The 16,823-nt window shown below is 53.5% G+C and overlaps 9 non-coding genes across 9 annotated transcripts; all 9 read left to right on the top strand.

Annotated features, from left to right (window-relative positions):
• Positions 1-235: 235 nt before the first annotated feature.
• trnas-aga (transfer RNA serine (anticodon AGA)) lies at positions 236-317 on the top strand. Its single transcript has one exon. It is a non-coding gene; the product is annotated as a tRNA-Ser (tRNA).
• A 2,619-nt stretch (positions 318-2,936) lies between these two features.
• On the top strand, positions 2,937-3,018 carry trnas-aga (transfer RNA serine (anticodon AGA)). The gene has a single exon. It is a non-coding gene; the product is annotated as a tRNA-Ser (tRNA).
• A 256-nt stretch (positions 3,019-3,274) lies between these two features.
• Positions 3,275-3,347, top strand: trnav-aac (transfer RNA valine (anticodon AAC)). The gene has a single exon. It is a non-coding gene; the product is annotated as a tRNA-Val (tRNA).
• A 2,272-nt stretch (positions 3,348-5,619) lies between these two features.
• trnas-aga (transfer RNA serine (anticodon AGA)) lies at positions 5,620-5,701 on the top strand. Its single transcript has one exon. It is a non-coding gene; the product is annotated as a tRNA-Ser (tRNA).
• Positions 5,702-5,957: 256 nt separating this feature from the next.
• trnav-gac (transfer RNA valine (anticodon GAC)) lies at positions 5,958-6,030 on the top strand. The gene has a single exon. It is a non-coding gene; the product is annotated as a tRNA-Val (tRNA).
• Positions 6,031-9,856: 3,826 nt separating this feature from the next.
• Positions 9,857-9,938, top strand: trnas-aga (transfer RNA serine (anticodon AGA)). The gene has a single exon. It is a non-coding gene; the product is annotated as a tRNA-Ser (tRNA).
• A 256-nt stretch (positions 9,939-10,194) lies between these two features.
• On the top strand, positions 10,195-10,267 carry trnav-aac (transfer RNA valine (anticodon AAC)). The gene has a single exon. It is a non-coding gene; the product is annotated as a tRNA-Val (tRNA).
• A 4,527-nt stretch (positions 10,268-14,794) lies between these two features.
• On the top strand, positions 14,795-14,876 carry trnas-aga (transfer RNA serine (anticodon AGA)). Its single transcript has one exon. It is a non-coding gene; the product is annotated as a tRNA-Ser (tRNA).
• Positions 14,877-15,132: 256 nt separating this feature from the next.
• trnav-aac (transfer RNA valine (anticodon AAC)) lies at positions 15,133-15,205 on the top strand. The gene has a single exon. It is a non-coding gene; the product is annotated as a tRNA-Val (tRNA).
• The last annotated feature ends 1,618 nt before the right edge of the window (positions 15,206-16,823 follow it).

Genomic DNA, 16,823 nt, shown 5'->3' with positions numbered 1-16,823 from the left:
ATTTAATCAAAATGAGGATGAAAATATGTCTCAACCTAATAAAGTAAAACCAACCATTTTAAAATAAAGTAAAACCAACCATTTTAAAATAAAGACTCTAAATTGTCTATTTCTGAAGATTCACACACACACACACGCACACACACACACACACACACACACACACACACACACACACACACACACACACACACACACACACACACACACACACACACACACACACGGCTGACAGGTTGTTGTGGCCGAGTGGTTAAGGCGATGGACTAGAAATCCATTGGGGATTCCCCGCGCAGGTTCGAATCCTGCCAACAACGAGTAATGTTTGAATGTGCAAGACGACTGCCTAATTTGCAGTTATTAATCATATCCAGTACTGTCTTTCAAAAGTAATCAGTTGGCTTCCCTTGTGGTACATTTTGTATTTTCTACCCAGCATGGTAATACCGATGGATGATTTTTAATTTTACCGCACCAGGACAACTTATATTAAATCACACATTTATTTCTAACAGGAATGATTTGAAGATAGGATTGTTTTTTCGTTACGCCCGCCATTTTCAAAGCATGCAAGTTTCCGTAGTGTAGTGGTTATCACGTTCGCCTAACACGCGAAAGGCCCCCTGTTCGAAACTGGGCAGAAACATGTATTACTGCAATAATATTATTTGGACTTGGAAAACCCCTCTAATCCTCTTCTTGGTGCTCGGCACAGGAAGGTCGACCATCTCTTTCTCGCATTGGGTCTTATGCAGAAATGAATTTCGTTGCAGTTCCACAACTGATTAAAAGCCAGTCATTCCCCATTTACCTAATCTTTCAAATGTCCAACTTTACAGGAAAAAAAGAAGCATATTACAGAGATTTTTTACAGGATCTTTTCGTCATGCCCGCCTTTTTCAAAACATGTAAGTCACTAGCTCCACCACCAAACCCCAGCAGCATTAACACCAGACCCCACTAGCTCCACCACCAGACCCCAGGAGCTTCCAACACCAGACCACACTAGCTCCACCACCATACCCCAGCAGCATCACCACCAGACCCCAGGAGCTTCCACCACCAGACCCCAGGAGCTTCCACCACCAGACCCCAGGAGCTTCCACCACCAGACCCCAGGAGCTTCCACCAGACCCCAGCAGCATCACCACCAGACCCCACTAGCTCCACCACCAGACCCCAGCAGCATTACCACCAGACCCCATCCACCACCAGACCCTACTAGCTCCACCACCAGACCCCAGCAGCATTACCACCAGACCCCATCCACCACAAGACCCCACTAGCTCCACCACCAGACCACAGCAGCATCACCACCAGACCCCATCCACCACCAGACCCTACTAGCTCCACCACCAGACCCCAGGAGCTTCCAACACCAGACCCCACTAGCTCCACCACCAGACCCCAGCAGCATCAGCACCAGACCCCAGGAGCTTCCACCACCAGACCCCAGGAGCTTCCACCACCAGACCCCAGGAGCTTCCACCACCAGACCCCAGGAGCTTCCACCACCAGACCTCAGGAGCTTCCACCACCAGACCCCAGGAGCTTCCACCACCAGACCCCAGCAGCATCAGCACCAGACCCCAGCAGCATCACCACCAGAACCCAGGAGCTTCCACCACCACACCCCAGGAGCTTCCATCACCAGACCCCAGGAGCTTCCACCACCAGACCCCTCTAGCTGCACCACCAGACCCCAGCAGCATCACCACCACACCTCAGGAGCTTCCACCACCAAACCCTAACAACAACTCAACAACCTCAAAAACCCGGCTCACCTGGAGCCACCCAAAGACCCGGCTCACCGTCCGAACCCGGGGACCCGCTTTTAAGCCCCCCACCGACAGGCCACTGGAGTGAAAGAGCCAGCCCTTGGGCCTGGAGGACCAGGGCCCTGGTACCATAAACACCCAGACGCTCCTAGCACCATGGACAGCACTCTGTCAGATGCTCAAGCGCATATTGTTTTTTACTCATGTTCTGGTTTCAGGACCACAATAAAAACACAATAAAAGCTGAACAGGGTTCCATGGTGTAATGGTTAGCACTCTGGACTTTGACCCCAGGAGCTTCCACCACCAGACACCACTAGCTCCACCACCAGACGACAGCAGCATCACCACCACACCTCAGGAGCTTCCACCACCAGACACCACTAGCTCCACCACCAGACCCCAGCAGCATCACCACCAGACCCCAGCAGCATCACCACCAGACCCCAGGAGCTTCCACCACCAGACCCCAGGAATTTCCATCACCAGACCCAAGGAGCTTCCATCACCTGACCCCAGGAGCTTCCATCACCAGACCCCAGGAGCTTCCACCACCAGACCCCACTAGCTGCACCACCAGACCCCAGCAGCATCACCACCACACCTCAGGAGCTTCCACCACCAGACCCCAACAACAACTCAACAACCTCAACAACCCGGCTCACCTGGAGCCACCCAGAGACCCGGCTCACCGTCCGAACCAGGGGACCCGCTTTTAAGTCCCCTACCCCCCTCCCCCCCACTGTGTGGCGGAGTCACATCCTGGTTATACAGCAGAGTGGCGCAGCGGAAGCGTGCTGGGCCCATAACCCAGAGGTCGATGGATCGAAACCATCCTCTGCTATTTAAGAGATCCTCTCATACATGAGATGTGAGAGATTAACTGAAATCTATCCAGAGCTTTTTGGAAACAAGAAAGTGGATGTATGATCTATGAACTATGAACATACTGGCTGTTGATGCTGACTGTTGATGAAAATGCTGTTGATGAAAATGCATTTAATCAAAATGAGGATGAAAATATGTCTCAACCTAATAAAGTAAAACCAACCATTTTAAAATAAAGTAAAACCAACCATTTTAAAATAAAGACTCTAAATTGTCTATTTCTGAAGATTCACACACACACACACACACACACATACACACAGCTGACAGGTTGTTGTGGCCGAGTGGTTAAGGCGATGGACTAGAAATCCATTGGGGATTCCCCGCGCAGGTTCGAATCCTGCCAACAACGAGTAATGTTTGAATGTGCAAGACGACTGCCTAATTTGCAGTTATTAATCATATCCAGTAGTGTCTTTCAAAAGTAATCAGTTGGCTTCCCTTGTGGTACATTTTGTATTTTCTACCCAGCATGGTAATACCGATGGATGATTTTTAATTTTACCGCACCAGGACAACTTATATGAAATCACACATTTATTTCTAACATGAATGATTTGAAGATAGGATTTTTTTTTCGTTACGCCCGCCATTTTCAAAGCATGCAAGTTTTCGTAGTGTAGTGGTTATCACGTTCGCCTAACACGCGAAAGGTCCCCTGTTCGAAACTGGGCGGAAACATGTATTACTGCAATAATATTATTTGGACTTGGAAAACCCCTCTAATCCTCTTCTTGGTGCTCGGCACAGGAAGGTCGACCATCTCTTTCTCGCATTGGGTCTTATGCAGAAATGAATTTCGTTGCAGTTCCACAACTGATTAAAAGCCAGTCATTCCCCATTTACCTAATCTTTCAAATGTCCAACTTTACAGGAAAAAAAGAAACATATTACAGAGATTTTTTACAGGATCTTTTCGTCATGCCCGCCTTTTTCAAAACATGTAAGTCACTAGCTCCACCACCAAACCCCAGCAGCATTAACACCAGACCCCACTAGCTCCACCACCAGACCCCAGGAGCTTCCAACACCAGACCCCACTAGCTCCACCACCATACCCCAGCAGCATCACCACCAGACCCCAGGAGCTTCCACCACCAGACCCCAGGAGCTTCCACCACCAGACCTCAGGAGCTTCCACCACCAGACCCCAGGAGCTTCCACCAGACCCCAGCAGCATCACCACCAGACCCCACTAGCTCCACCACCAGACCCCAGCAGCATTACCACCAGACCCCATCCACCACCAGACCCTACTAGCTCCACAACCAGACCCCAGCAGCATTACCACCAGACCCCATCCACCACAAGACCCCACTAGCTCCACCACCAGACCCCAGCAGCATCACCACCAGACCCCATCCACCACCAGACCCTACTAGCTCCACCACCAGACCCCAGGAGCTTCCAACACCAGACCCCACTAGCTCCACCACCGGACCCCAGCAGCATCAGCACCAGACCCCAGGAGCTTCCACCACCAGACCCCAGGAGCTTCCACCACCAGACCCCAGGAGCTTCCACCACCAGACCCCAGGAGCTTCCACCACCAGACCTCAGGAGCTTCCACCACCAGACCCCAGGAGCTTCCACCACCAGACCCCAGCAGCATCAGCACCAGACCCCAGCAGCATCACCACCAGAACCCAGGAGCTTCCACCACCACACCCCAGGAGCTTCCATCACCAGACCCCAGGAGCTTCCACCACCAGACCCCTCTAGCTGCACCACCAGACCCCAGCAGCATCACCACCACACCTCAGGAGCTTCCACCACCAAACCCTAACAACAACTCAACAACCTCAAAAACCCGGCTCACCTGGAGCCACCCAAAGACCCGGCTCACCGTCCGAACCCGGGGACCCGCTTTTAAGCCCCCCACCGACCGGCCACTGGAGTGAAAGAGCCAGCCCTTGGGCCTGGAGGACCAGGGCCCTGGTACCATAAACACCCAGACGCTCCTAGCACCATGGACAGCACTCTGTCAGATGCTCAAGCGCATATTGTTTTTTACTCATGTTCTGGTTTCAGGACCACAATAAAAACACAATAAAAGCTGAACAGGGTTCCATGGTGTAATGGTTAGCACTCTGGACTTTGACCCCAGGAGCTTCCACCACCAGACACCACTAGCTCCACCACCAGACGACAGCAGCATCACCACCACACCTCAGGAGCTTCCACCACCAGACACCACTAGCTCCACCACCAGACCCCAGCAGCATCACCACCAGACCCCAGCAGCATCACCACCAGACCCCAGGAGCTTCCACCACAAGACCCCAGGAATTTCCATCACCAGACCCAAGGAGCTTCCATCACCTGACCCCAGGAGCTTCCATCACCAGACCCCAGGAGCTTCCACCACCAGACCCCACTAGCTGCACCACCAGACCCCAGCAGCATCACCACCACACCTCAGGAGCTTCCAACACCAGACCCCAACAACAACTCAACGACCTCAACAACCCGGCTCACCTGGAGCCACCCAGAGACCCGGCTCACCGTCCGAACCAGGGGACCCGCTTTTAAGTCCCGTCCCCCCCTCCCCCCCACTGTGTGGCGGAGTCACATCCTGGTTATACAGCAGAGTGGCGCAGCGGAAGCGTGCTGGGCCCATAACCCAGAGGTCGATGGATCGAAACCATCCTCTGCTACTTAAGAGATCCTCTCATACATGAGATGTGAGAGATTAACTGAAATCTATCCAGAGCTTTTTGGAAACAAGAAAGTGGATGTATGATCTATGAACATACTGCACTGACTGTTGATGAAAATGCATTTAATCAAAATGAGGATGAAAATATGTCTCAACCTAATAAAGTAAAACCAACCATTTTAAAATAAAGTAAAACCAACCATTTTAAAATAAAGACTCTAAATTGTCTATTTCTGAAGATTCACACACACACACACACACACACACACACACACACATACACACAGCTGACAGGTTGTTGTGGCCGAGTGGTTAAGGCGATGGACTAGAAATCCATTGGGGATACCCCGCGCAGGTTCGAATCCTGCCAACAACGAGTAATGTTTGAATGTGCAAGACGACTGCCTAATTTGCAGTTATTAATCATATCCAGTACTGTCTTTCAAAAGTAATCAGTTGGCTTGCCTTGTGGTACATTTTGTATTTTCTACCCAGCATGGTAATACCGATGGATGATTTTTAATTTTACAGCACCAGGACAACTTATATGAAATCACACATTTATTTCTAACATGAATGATTTGAAGATAGGATTTTTTTTTCGTTACGCCCGCCATTTTCAAAGCATGCAAGTTTCCGTAGTGTAGTGGTTATCACGTTCGCCTGACACGCGAAAGGTCCCCTGTTCGAAACTGGGCGGAAACATGTATTACTGCAATAATATTATTTGGACTTGGAAAACCCCTCTAATCCTCTTCTTGGTGCTCGGCACAGGAAGGTCGACCATCTCTTTCTCGCATTGGGTCTTATGCAGAAATGAATTTCGTTGCAGTTCCACAACTGATTAAAAGCCAGTCATTCCTCATTTACCTAATCTTTCAAATGTCCAACTTTACAGGAAAAAAAGAAACATATTACAGAGATTTTTTACAGGATCTTTTCGTCATGCCCGCCATTTTCAAAACATGTAAGTCACTAGCTCCACCACCAAACCCCAGCAGCATTAACACCAGACCCCACTAGCTCCACCACCAGACCCCAGGAGCTTCCAACACCAGACCCCACTAGCTCCACCACCATACCCCAGCAGCATCACCACCAGACCCCAGGAGCTTCCACCACCAGACCCCAGGAGCTTCCACCACCAGACCTCAGGAGCTTCCACCACCAGACCCCAGGAGCTTCCACCAGACCCCAGCAGCATCACCACCAGACCCCACTAGCTCCACCACCAGACCCCAGCAGCATTACCACCAGACCCCATCCACCACCAGACCCTACTAGCTCCACCACCAGACCCCAGCAGCATTACCACCAGACCCCATCCACCACAAGACCCCACTAGCTCCACCACCAGACCCCAGCAGCATCACCACCAGACCCCATCCACCACCAGACCCTACTAGCTCCACCACCAGACCCCAGGAGCTTCCAACACCAGACCCCACTAGCTCCACCACCGGACCCCAGCAGCATCAGCACCAGACCCCAGGAGCTTCCACCACCAGACCCCAGGAGCTTCCACCACCAGACCCCAGGAGCTTCCACCACCAGACCCCAGGAGCTTCCACCACCAGACCTCAGGAGCTTCCACCACCAGACCCCAGGAGCTTCCACCACCAGACCCCAGCAGCATCAGCACCAGACCCCAGCAGCATCACCACCAGAACCCAGGAGCTTCCACCACCACACCCCAGGAGCTTCCATCACCAGACCCCAGGAGCTTCCACCACCAGACCCCTCTAGCTGCACCACCAGACCCCAGCAGCATCACCACCACACCTCAGGAGCTTCCACCACCAAACCCTAACAACAACTCAACAACCTCAAAAACCCGGCTCACCTGGAGCCACCCAAAGACCCGGCTCACCGTCCGAACCCGGGGACCCGCTTTTAAGCCCCCCACCGACCGGCCACTGGAGTGAAAGAGCCAGCCCTTGGGCCTGGAGGACCAGGGCCCTGGTACCATAAACACCCAGACGCTCCTAGCACCATGGACAGCACTCTGTCAGATGCTCAAGCGCATATTGTTTTTTACTCATGTTCTGGTTTCAGGACCACAATAAAAACACAATAAAAGCTGAACAGGGTTCCATGGTGTAATGGTTAGCACTCTGGACTTTGACCCCAGGAGCTTCCACCACCAGACACCACTAGCTCCACCACCAGACGACAGCAGCATCACCACCACACCTCAGGAGCTTCCACCACCAGACACCACTAGCTCCACCACCAGACCCCAGCAGCATCACCACCAGACCCCAGCAGCATCACCACCAGACCCCAGGAGCTTCCACCACCAGACCCCAGGAATTTCCATCACCAGACCCAAGGAGCTTCCATCACCTGACCCCAGGAGCTTCCATCACCAGACCCCAGGAGCTTCCACCACCAGACCCCACTAGCTGCACCACCAGACCCCAGCAGCATCACCACCAGAACCCAGGAGCTTCCACCACCACACCCCAGGAGCTTCCATCACCAGACCCCAGGAGCTTCCACCACCAGACCCCTCTAGCTGCACCACCAGACCCCAGCAGCATCACCACCACACCTCAGGAGCTTCCACCACCAAACCCTAACAACAACTCAACAACCTCAAAAACCCGGCTCACCTGGAGCCACCCAAAGACCCGGCTCACCGTCCGAACCTGGGGACCCGCTTTTAAGCCCCCCACCGACCGGCCACTGGAGTGAAAAAGCCAGCCCTTGGGCCTGGAGGACCAGGGCCCTGGTACCATAAACACCCAGACGCTCCTAGCACCATGGACAGCACTCTGTCAGATGCTCAAGCGCATATTGTTTTTTACTCATGTTCTGGTTTCAGGACCACAATAAAAACACAATAAAAGCTGAACAGGGTTCCATGGTGTAATGGTTAGCACTCTGGACTTTGACCCCAGGAGCTTCCACCACCAGACACCACTAGCTCCACCACCAGACGACAGCAGCATCACCACCACACCTCAGGAGCTTCCACCACCAGACACCACTAGCTCCACCACCAGACCCCAGCAGCATCACCACCAGACCCCAGCAGCATCACCACCAGACCCCAGGAGCTTCCACCACCAGACCCCAGGAATTTCCATCACCAGACCCAAGGAGCTTCCATCACCTGACCCCAGGAGCTTCCATCACCAGACCCCAGGAGCTTCCACCACCAGACCCCACTAGCTGCACCACCAGACCCCAGCAGCATCACCACCAGAACCCAGGAGCTTCCACCACCACACCCCAGGAGCTTCCATCACCAGACCCCAGGAGCTTCCACCACCAGACCCCTCTAGCTGCACCACCAGACCCCAGCAGCATCACCACCACACCTCAGGAGCTTCCACCACCAAACCCTAACAACAACTCAACAACCTCAAAAACCCGGCTCACCTGGAGCCACCCAAAGACCCGGCTCACCGTCCGAACCCGGGGACCCGCTTTTAAGCCCCCCACCGACCGGCCACTGGAGTGAAAGAGCCAGCCCTTGGGCCTGGAGGACCAGGGCCCTGGTACCATAAACACCCAGACGCTCCTAGCACCATGGACAGCACTCTGTCAGATGCTCAAGCGCATATTGTTTTTTACTCATGTTCTGGTTTCAGGACCACAATAAAAACACAATAAAAGCTGAACAGGGTTCCATGGTGTAATGGTTAGCACTCTGGACTTTGACCCCAGGAGCTTCCACCACCAGACACCACTAGCTCCACCACCAGACGACAGCAGCATCACCACCACACCTCAGGAGCTTCCACCACCAGACACCACTAGCTCCACCACCAGACCCCAGCAGCATCACCACCAGACCCCAGCAGCATCACCACCAGACCCCAGGAGCTTCCACCACCAGACCCCAGGAATTTCCATCACCAGACCCAAGGAGCTTCCATCACCTGACCCCAGGAGCTTCCATCACCAGACCCCAGGAGCTTCCACCACCAGACCCCACTAGCTGCACCACCAGACCCCAGCAGCATCACCACCCCACCTCAGGAGCTTCCACCACCAGACCCCAAAAACAACTCAACAACCTCAACAACCCGGCTCACCTGGAGCCACCCAGAGACCCGGCTCACCGTCCGAACCAGGGGACCCGCTTTTAAGTCCCCTACCCCCCTCCCCCCCACTGTGTGGCGGAGTCACATCCTGGTTATACAGCAGAGTGGCGCAGCGGAAGCGTGCTGGGCCCATAACCCAGAGGTCGATGGATCGAAACCATCCTCTGCTACTTAAGAGATCCTCTCATACATGAGATGTGAGAGATTAACTGAAATCTATCCAGAGCTTTTTGGAAACAAGAAAGTGGATGTATGATCTATGAACATACTGCACTGACTGTTGATAAAATGCATTTAATCAAAATGAGGATGAAAATATGTCTCAACCTAATAAAGTAAAACCAACCATTTTAAAATAAAGACTCTAAATTGTCTATTTCTGAAGATTCACACACACACACACACACACACACACACACACACACACACACACACACACACACACACACACACACACACATACACACAGCTGACAGGTTGTTGTGGCCGAGTGGTTAAGGCGATGGACTAGAAATCCATTGGGGATACCCCGCGCAGGTTCGAATCCTGCCAACAACGAGTAATGTTTGAATGTGCAAGACGACTGCCTAATTTGCAGTTATTAATCATATCCACTACTGTCTTTCAAAAGTAATCAGTTGGCTTGCCTTGTGGTACATTTTGTATTTTCTACCCAGCATGGTAATACCGATGGATGATTTTTAATTTTACCGCACCAGGACAACTTATATGAAATCACACATTTATTTCTAACATGAATGATTTGAAGATAGGATTTTTTTTTCGTTACGCCCGCCATTTTCAAAGCATGCAAGTTTCCGTAGTGTAGTGGTTATCACGTTCGCCTAACACGCGAAAGGTCCCCTGTTCGAAACTGGGCGGAAACATGTATTACTGCAATAATATTATTTGGACTTGGAAAACCCCTCTAATCCTCTTCTTGGTGCTCGGCACAGGAAGGTCGACCATCTCTTTCTCGCATTGGGTCTTATGCAGAAATGAATTTCGTTGCAGTTCCACAACTGATTAAAAGCCAGTCATTCCTCATTTACCTAATCTTTCAAATGTCCAACTTTACAGGAAAAAAAGAAACATATTACAGAGATTTTTTACAGGATCTTTTCGTCATGCCCGCCTTTTTCAAAACATGTAAGTCACTAGCTCCACCACCAAACCCCAGCAGCATTAACACCAGACCCCACTAGCTCCACCACCAGACCCCAGGAGCTTCCAACACCAGACCCCACTAGCTCCACCACCATACCCCAGCAGCATCACCACCAGACCCCAGGAGCTTCCACCACCAGACCCCAGGAGCTTCCACCACCAGACCTCAGGAGCTTCCACCACCAGACCCCAGGAGCTTCCACCAGACCCCAGCAGCATCACCACCAGACCCCACTAGCTCCACCACCAGACCCCAGCAGCATTACCACCAGACCCCATCCACCACCAGACCCTACTAGCTCCACCACCAGACCCCAGCAGCATTACCACCAGACCCCATCCACCACAAGACCCCACTAGCTCCACCACCAGACCCCAGCAGCATCACCACCAGACCCCATCCACCACCAGACCCTACTAGCTCCACCACCAGACCCCAGGAGCTTCCAACACCAGACCCCACTAGCTCCACCACCGGACCCCAGCAGCATCAGCACCAGACCCCAGGAGCTTCCACCACCAGACCCCAGGAGCTTCCACCACCAGACCCCAGGAGCTTCCACCACCAGACCTCAGGAGCTTCCACCACCAGACCCCAGGAGCTTCCACCACCAGACCCCAGCAGCATCAGCACCAGACCCCAGCAGCATCACCACCAGAACCCAGGAGCTTCCACCACCACACCCCAGGAGCTTCCATCACCAGACCCCAGGAGCTTCCACCACCAGACCCCTCTAGCTGCACCACCAGACCCCAGCAGCATCACCACCACACCTCAGGAGCTTCCACCACCAAACCCTAACAACAACTCAACAACCTCAAAAACCCGGCTCACCTGGAGCCACCCAAAGACCCGGCTCACCGTCCGAACCCGGGGACCCGCTTTTAAGCCCCCCACCGACCGGCCACTGGAGTGAAAGAGCCAGCCCTTGGGCCTGGAGGACCAGGGCCCTGGTACCATAAACACCCAGACGCTCCTAGCACCATGGACAGCACTCTGTCAGATGCTCAAGCGCATATTGTTTTTTACTCATGTTCTGGTTTCAGGACCACAATAAAAACACAATAAAAGCTGAACAGGGTTCCATGGTGTAATGGTTAGCACTCTGGACTTTGACCCCAGGAGCTTCCACCACCAGACACCACTAGCTCCACCACCAGACCCCAGCAGCATCACCACCAGACCCCAGCAGCATCACCACCAGACCCCAGGAGCTTCCACCACCAGACCCCAGGAATTTCCATCACCAGACCCAAGGAGCTTCCATCACCTGACCCCAGGAGCTTCCATCACCAGACCCCAGGAGCTTCCACCACCAGACCCCACTAGCTGCACCACCAGACCCCAGCAGCATCACCACCAGAACCCAGGAGCTTCCACCACCACACCCCAGGAGCTTCCATCACCAGACCCCAGGAGCTTCCACCACCAGACCCCTCTAGCTGCACCACCAGACCCCAGCAGCATCACCACCACACCTCAGGAGCTTCCACCACCAAACCCTAACAACAACTCAACAACCTCAAAAACCCGGCTCACCTGGAGCCACCCAAAGACCCGGCTCACCGTCCGAACCCGGGGACCCGCTTTTAAGCCCCCCACCGACCGGCCACTGGAGTGAAAGAGCCAGCCCTTGGGCCTGGAGGACCAGGGCCCTGGTACCATAAACACCCAGACGCTCCTAGCACCATGGACAGCACTCTGTCAGATGCTCAAGCGCATATTGTTTTTTACTCATGTTCTGGTTTCAGGACCACAATAAAAACACAATAAAAGCTGAACAGGGTTCCATGGTGTAATGGTTAGCACTCTGGACTTTGACCCCAGGAGCTTCCACCACCAGACACCACTAGCTCCACCACCAGACGACAGCAGCATCACCACCACACCTCAGGAGCTTCCACCACCAGACACCACTAGCTCCACCACCAGACCCCAGCAGCATCACCACCAGACCCCAGCAGCATCACCACCAGACCCCAGGAGCTTCCACCACCAGACCCCAGGAATTTCCATCACCAGACCCAAGGAGCTTCCATCACCTGACCCCAGGAGCTTCCATCACCAGACCCCAGGAGCTTCCACCACCAGACCCCACTAGCTGCACCACCAGACCCCAGCAGCATCACCACCAGAACCCAGGAGCTTCCACCACCACACCCCAGGAGCTTCCATCACCAGACCCCAGGAGCTTCCACCACCAGACCCCTCTAGCTGCACCACCAGACCCCAGCAGCATCACCACCACACCTCAGGAGCTTCCACCACCAAACCCTAACAACAACTCAACAACCTCAAAAACCCGGCTCACCTGGAGCCACCCAAAGACCCGGCTCACCGTCCGAACCCGGGGACCCGCTTTTAAGCCCCCCACCGACCGGCCACTGGAGTGAAAGAGCCAGCCCTTGGGCCTGGAGGACCAGGGCCCTGGTACCATAAACACCCAGACGCTCCTAGCACCATGGACAGCACTCTGTCAGATGCTCAAGCGCATATTGTTTTTTACTCATGTTCTGGTTTCAGGACCACAATAAAAACACAATAAAAGCTGAACAGGGTTCCATGGTGTAATGGTTAGCACTCTGGACTTTGACCCCAGGAGCTTCCACCACCAGACACCACTAGCTCCACCACCAGACCCCAGCAGCATCACCACCAGACCCCAGCAGCATCACCACCACACCTCAGGAGCTTCCACCACCAGACACCACTAGCTCCACCACCAGACCCCAGCAGCATCACCACCAGACCCCAGCAGCATCACCACCAGACCCCAGGAGCTTCCACCACCAGACCCCAGGAATTTCCATCACCAGACCCAAGGAGCTTCCATCACCTGACCCCAGGAGCTTCCATCACCAGACCCCAGGAGCTTCCACCACCAGACCCCACTAGCTGCACCACCAGACCCCAGCAGCATCACCACCAGAACCCAGGAGCTTCCACCACCACACCCCAGGAGCTTCCATCACCAGACCCCAGGAGCTTCCACCACCAGACCCCTCTAGCTGCACCACCAGACCCCAGCAGCATCACCACCACACCTCAGGAGCTTCCACCACCAAACCCTAACAACAACTCAACAACCTCAAAAACCCGGCTCACCTGGAGCCACCCAAAGACCCGGCTCACCGTCCGAACCCGGGGACCCGCTTTTAAGCCCCCCACCGACCGGCCACTGGAGTGAAAGAGCCAGCCCTTGGGCCTGGAGGACCAGGGCCCTGGTACCATAAACACCCAGACGCTCCTAGCACCATGGACAGCACTCTGTCAGATGCTCAAGCGCATATTGTTTTTTACTCATGTTCTGGTTTCAGGACCACAATAAAAACACAATAAAAGCTGAACAGGGTTCCATGGTGTAATGGTTAGCACTCTGGACTTTGACCCCAGGAGCTTCCACCACCAGACACCACTAGCTCCACCACCAGACGACAGCAGCATCACCACCACACCTCAGGAGCTTCCACCACCAGACACCACTAGCTCCACCACCAGACCCCAGCAGCATCACCACCAGACCCCAGCAGCATCACCACCAGACCCCAGGAGCTTCCACCACCAGACCCCAGGAATTTCCATCACCAGACCCAAGGAGCTTCCATCACCTGACCCCAGGAGCTTCCATCACCAGACCCCAGGAGCTTCCACCACCAGACCCCACTAGCTGCACCACCAGACCCCAGCAGCATCACCACCCCACCTCAGGAGCTTCCACCACCAGACCCCAAAAACAACTCAACAACCTCAACAACCCGGCTCACCTGGAGCCACCCAGAGACCCGGCTCACCGTCCGAACCAGGGGACCCGCTTTTAAGTCCCCTACCCCCCTCCCCCCCACTGTGTGGCGGAGTCACATCCTGGTTATACAGCAGAGTGGCGCAGCGGAAGCGTGCTGGGCCCATAACCCAGAGGTCGATGGATCGAAACCATCCTCTGCTACTTAAGAGATCCTCTCATACATGAGATGTGAGAGATTAACTGAAATCTATCCAGAGCTTTTTGGAAACAAGAAAGTGGATGTATGATCTATGAACATACTGCACTGACTGTTGATAAAATGCATTTAATCAAAATGAGGATGAAAATATGTCTCAACCTAATAAAGTAAAACCAACCATTTTAAAATAAAGTAAAACCAACCATTTTAAAATAAAGACTCTAAATTGTCTATTTCTGAAGATTCACACACACACACACACACACACACACACACACACACACACACATACACACAGCTGACAGGTTGTTGTGGCCGAGTGGTTAAGGCGATGGACTAGAAATCCATTGGGGATACCCCGCGCAGGTTCGAATCCTGCCAACAACGAGTAATGTTTGAATGTGCAAGACGACTGCCTAATTTGCAGTTATTAATCATATCCAGTACTGTCTTTCAAAAGTAATCAGTTGGCTTGCCTTGTGGTACATTTTGTATTTTCTACCCAGCATGGTAATACCGATGGATGATTTTTAATTTTACCGCACCAGGACAACTTATATGAAATCACACATTTATTTCTAACATGAATGAACTGAAGATAGGATTTTTTTTTCGTTACGCCCGCCATTTTCAAAGCATGCAAGTTTCCGTAGTGTAGTGGTTATCACGTTCGCCTAACACGCGAAAGGTCCCATGTTCGAAACTGGGCGGAAACATGTATTACTGCAATAATATTATTTGGACTTGGAAAACCCCTCTAATCCTCTTCTTGGTGCTCGGCACAGGAAGGTCGACCATCTCTTTCTCGCATTGGGTCTTATGCAGAAATGAATTTCGTTGCAGTTGCACAACTGATTAAAAGCCAGTCATTCCTCATTTACCTAATCTTTCAAATGTCCAACTTTACAGGAAAAAAAGAAACATATTACAGAGATTTTTTACAGGATCTTTTCGTCATGCCCGCCTTTTTCAAAACATGTAAGTCATTAGCTCCACCACCAAACCCCAGCAGCATTAACACCAGACCCCACTAGCTCCACCACCAGACCCCAGGAGCTTCCAACACCAGACCCCACTAGCTCCACCACCATACCCCAGCAGCATCACCACCAGACCCCAGGAGCTTCCACCACCAGACCCCAGGAGCTTCCACCACCAGACCTCAGGAGCTTCCACCACCAGACCCCAGGAGCTTCCACCAGACCCCAGTAGCATCACCACCAGACCCCACTAGCTCCACCACCAGACCCCAGCAGCATTACCACCAGACCCCATCCACCACCAGACCCTACTAGCTCCACCACCAGACCCCAGCAGCATTACCACCAGACCCCATCCACCACAAGACCCCACTAGCTCCACCACCAGACCCCAGCAGCATCACCACCAGACCCCATCCACCACCAGACCCTACTAGCTCCACCACCAGACCCCAGGAGCTTCCAACACCAGACCCCACTAGCTCCACCACCGGACCCCAGCAGCATCAGCACCAGACCCCAGGAGCTTCCACCACCAGACCCCAGGAGCTTCCACCACCAGACCCCAGGAGCTTCCACCACCAGACCCCAGGAGCTTCCACCACCAGACCTCAGGAGCTTCCACCACCAGACCCCAGGAGCTTCCACCACCAGACCCCAGCAGCATCAGCACCAGACCCCAGCAGCATCACCACCAGACCCCAGGAGCTTCCACCACCAGACCCCTCTAGCTGCACCACCAGACCCCAGCAGCATCACCACCACACCTCAGGAGCTTCCACCACCAAACCCTAACAACAACTCAACAACCTCAAAAACCCGGCTCACCTGGAGCCACCCAAAGACCCGGCTCACCGTCCGAACCCGGGGACCCGCTTTTAAGCCCCCCACCGACCGGCCACTGGAGTGAAAGAGCCAGCCCTTGGGCCTGGAGGACCAGGGCCCTGGTACCATAAACACCCAGACGCTCCTAGCACCATGGACAGCACTCTGTCAGATGCTCAAGCGCATATTGTTTTTTACTCATGTTCTGGTTTCAGGACCACAATAAAAACACAATAAAAGCTGAACAGGGTTCCATGGTGTAATGGTTAGCACTCTGGACTTTGACCCCAGGAGCTTCCACCACCAGACACCACTAGCTCCACCACCAGACGACAGCAGCATCACCACCACACCTCAGGAGCTTCCACCACCAGACACCACTAGCTCCACCACCAGACCCCAGCAGCATCACCACCAGACCCCAGCAGCATCACCACCAGACCCCAGGAGCTTCCACCACCAGACCCCAGGAATTTCCATCACCAGACCCAAGGAGCTTCCATCACCTGACCCCAGGAGCTTCCATCAC

Source organism: Cololabis saira, unplaced genomic scaffold (assembly GCF_033807715.1).
Source record: "Cololabis saira isolate AMF1-May2022 unplaced genomic scaffold, fColSai1.1 scf034, whole genome shotgun sequence".
Classification (NCBI taxonomy): Eukaryota; Metazoa; Chordata; class Actinopteri; order Beloniformes; family Belonidae; genus Cololabis; species Cololabis saira.
The sequence above is the reverse complement of the archived record's forward strand: the minus strand, read 5'-3'. Positions and strand labels throughout refer to the sequence as shown.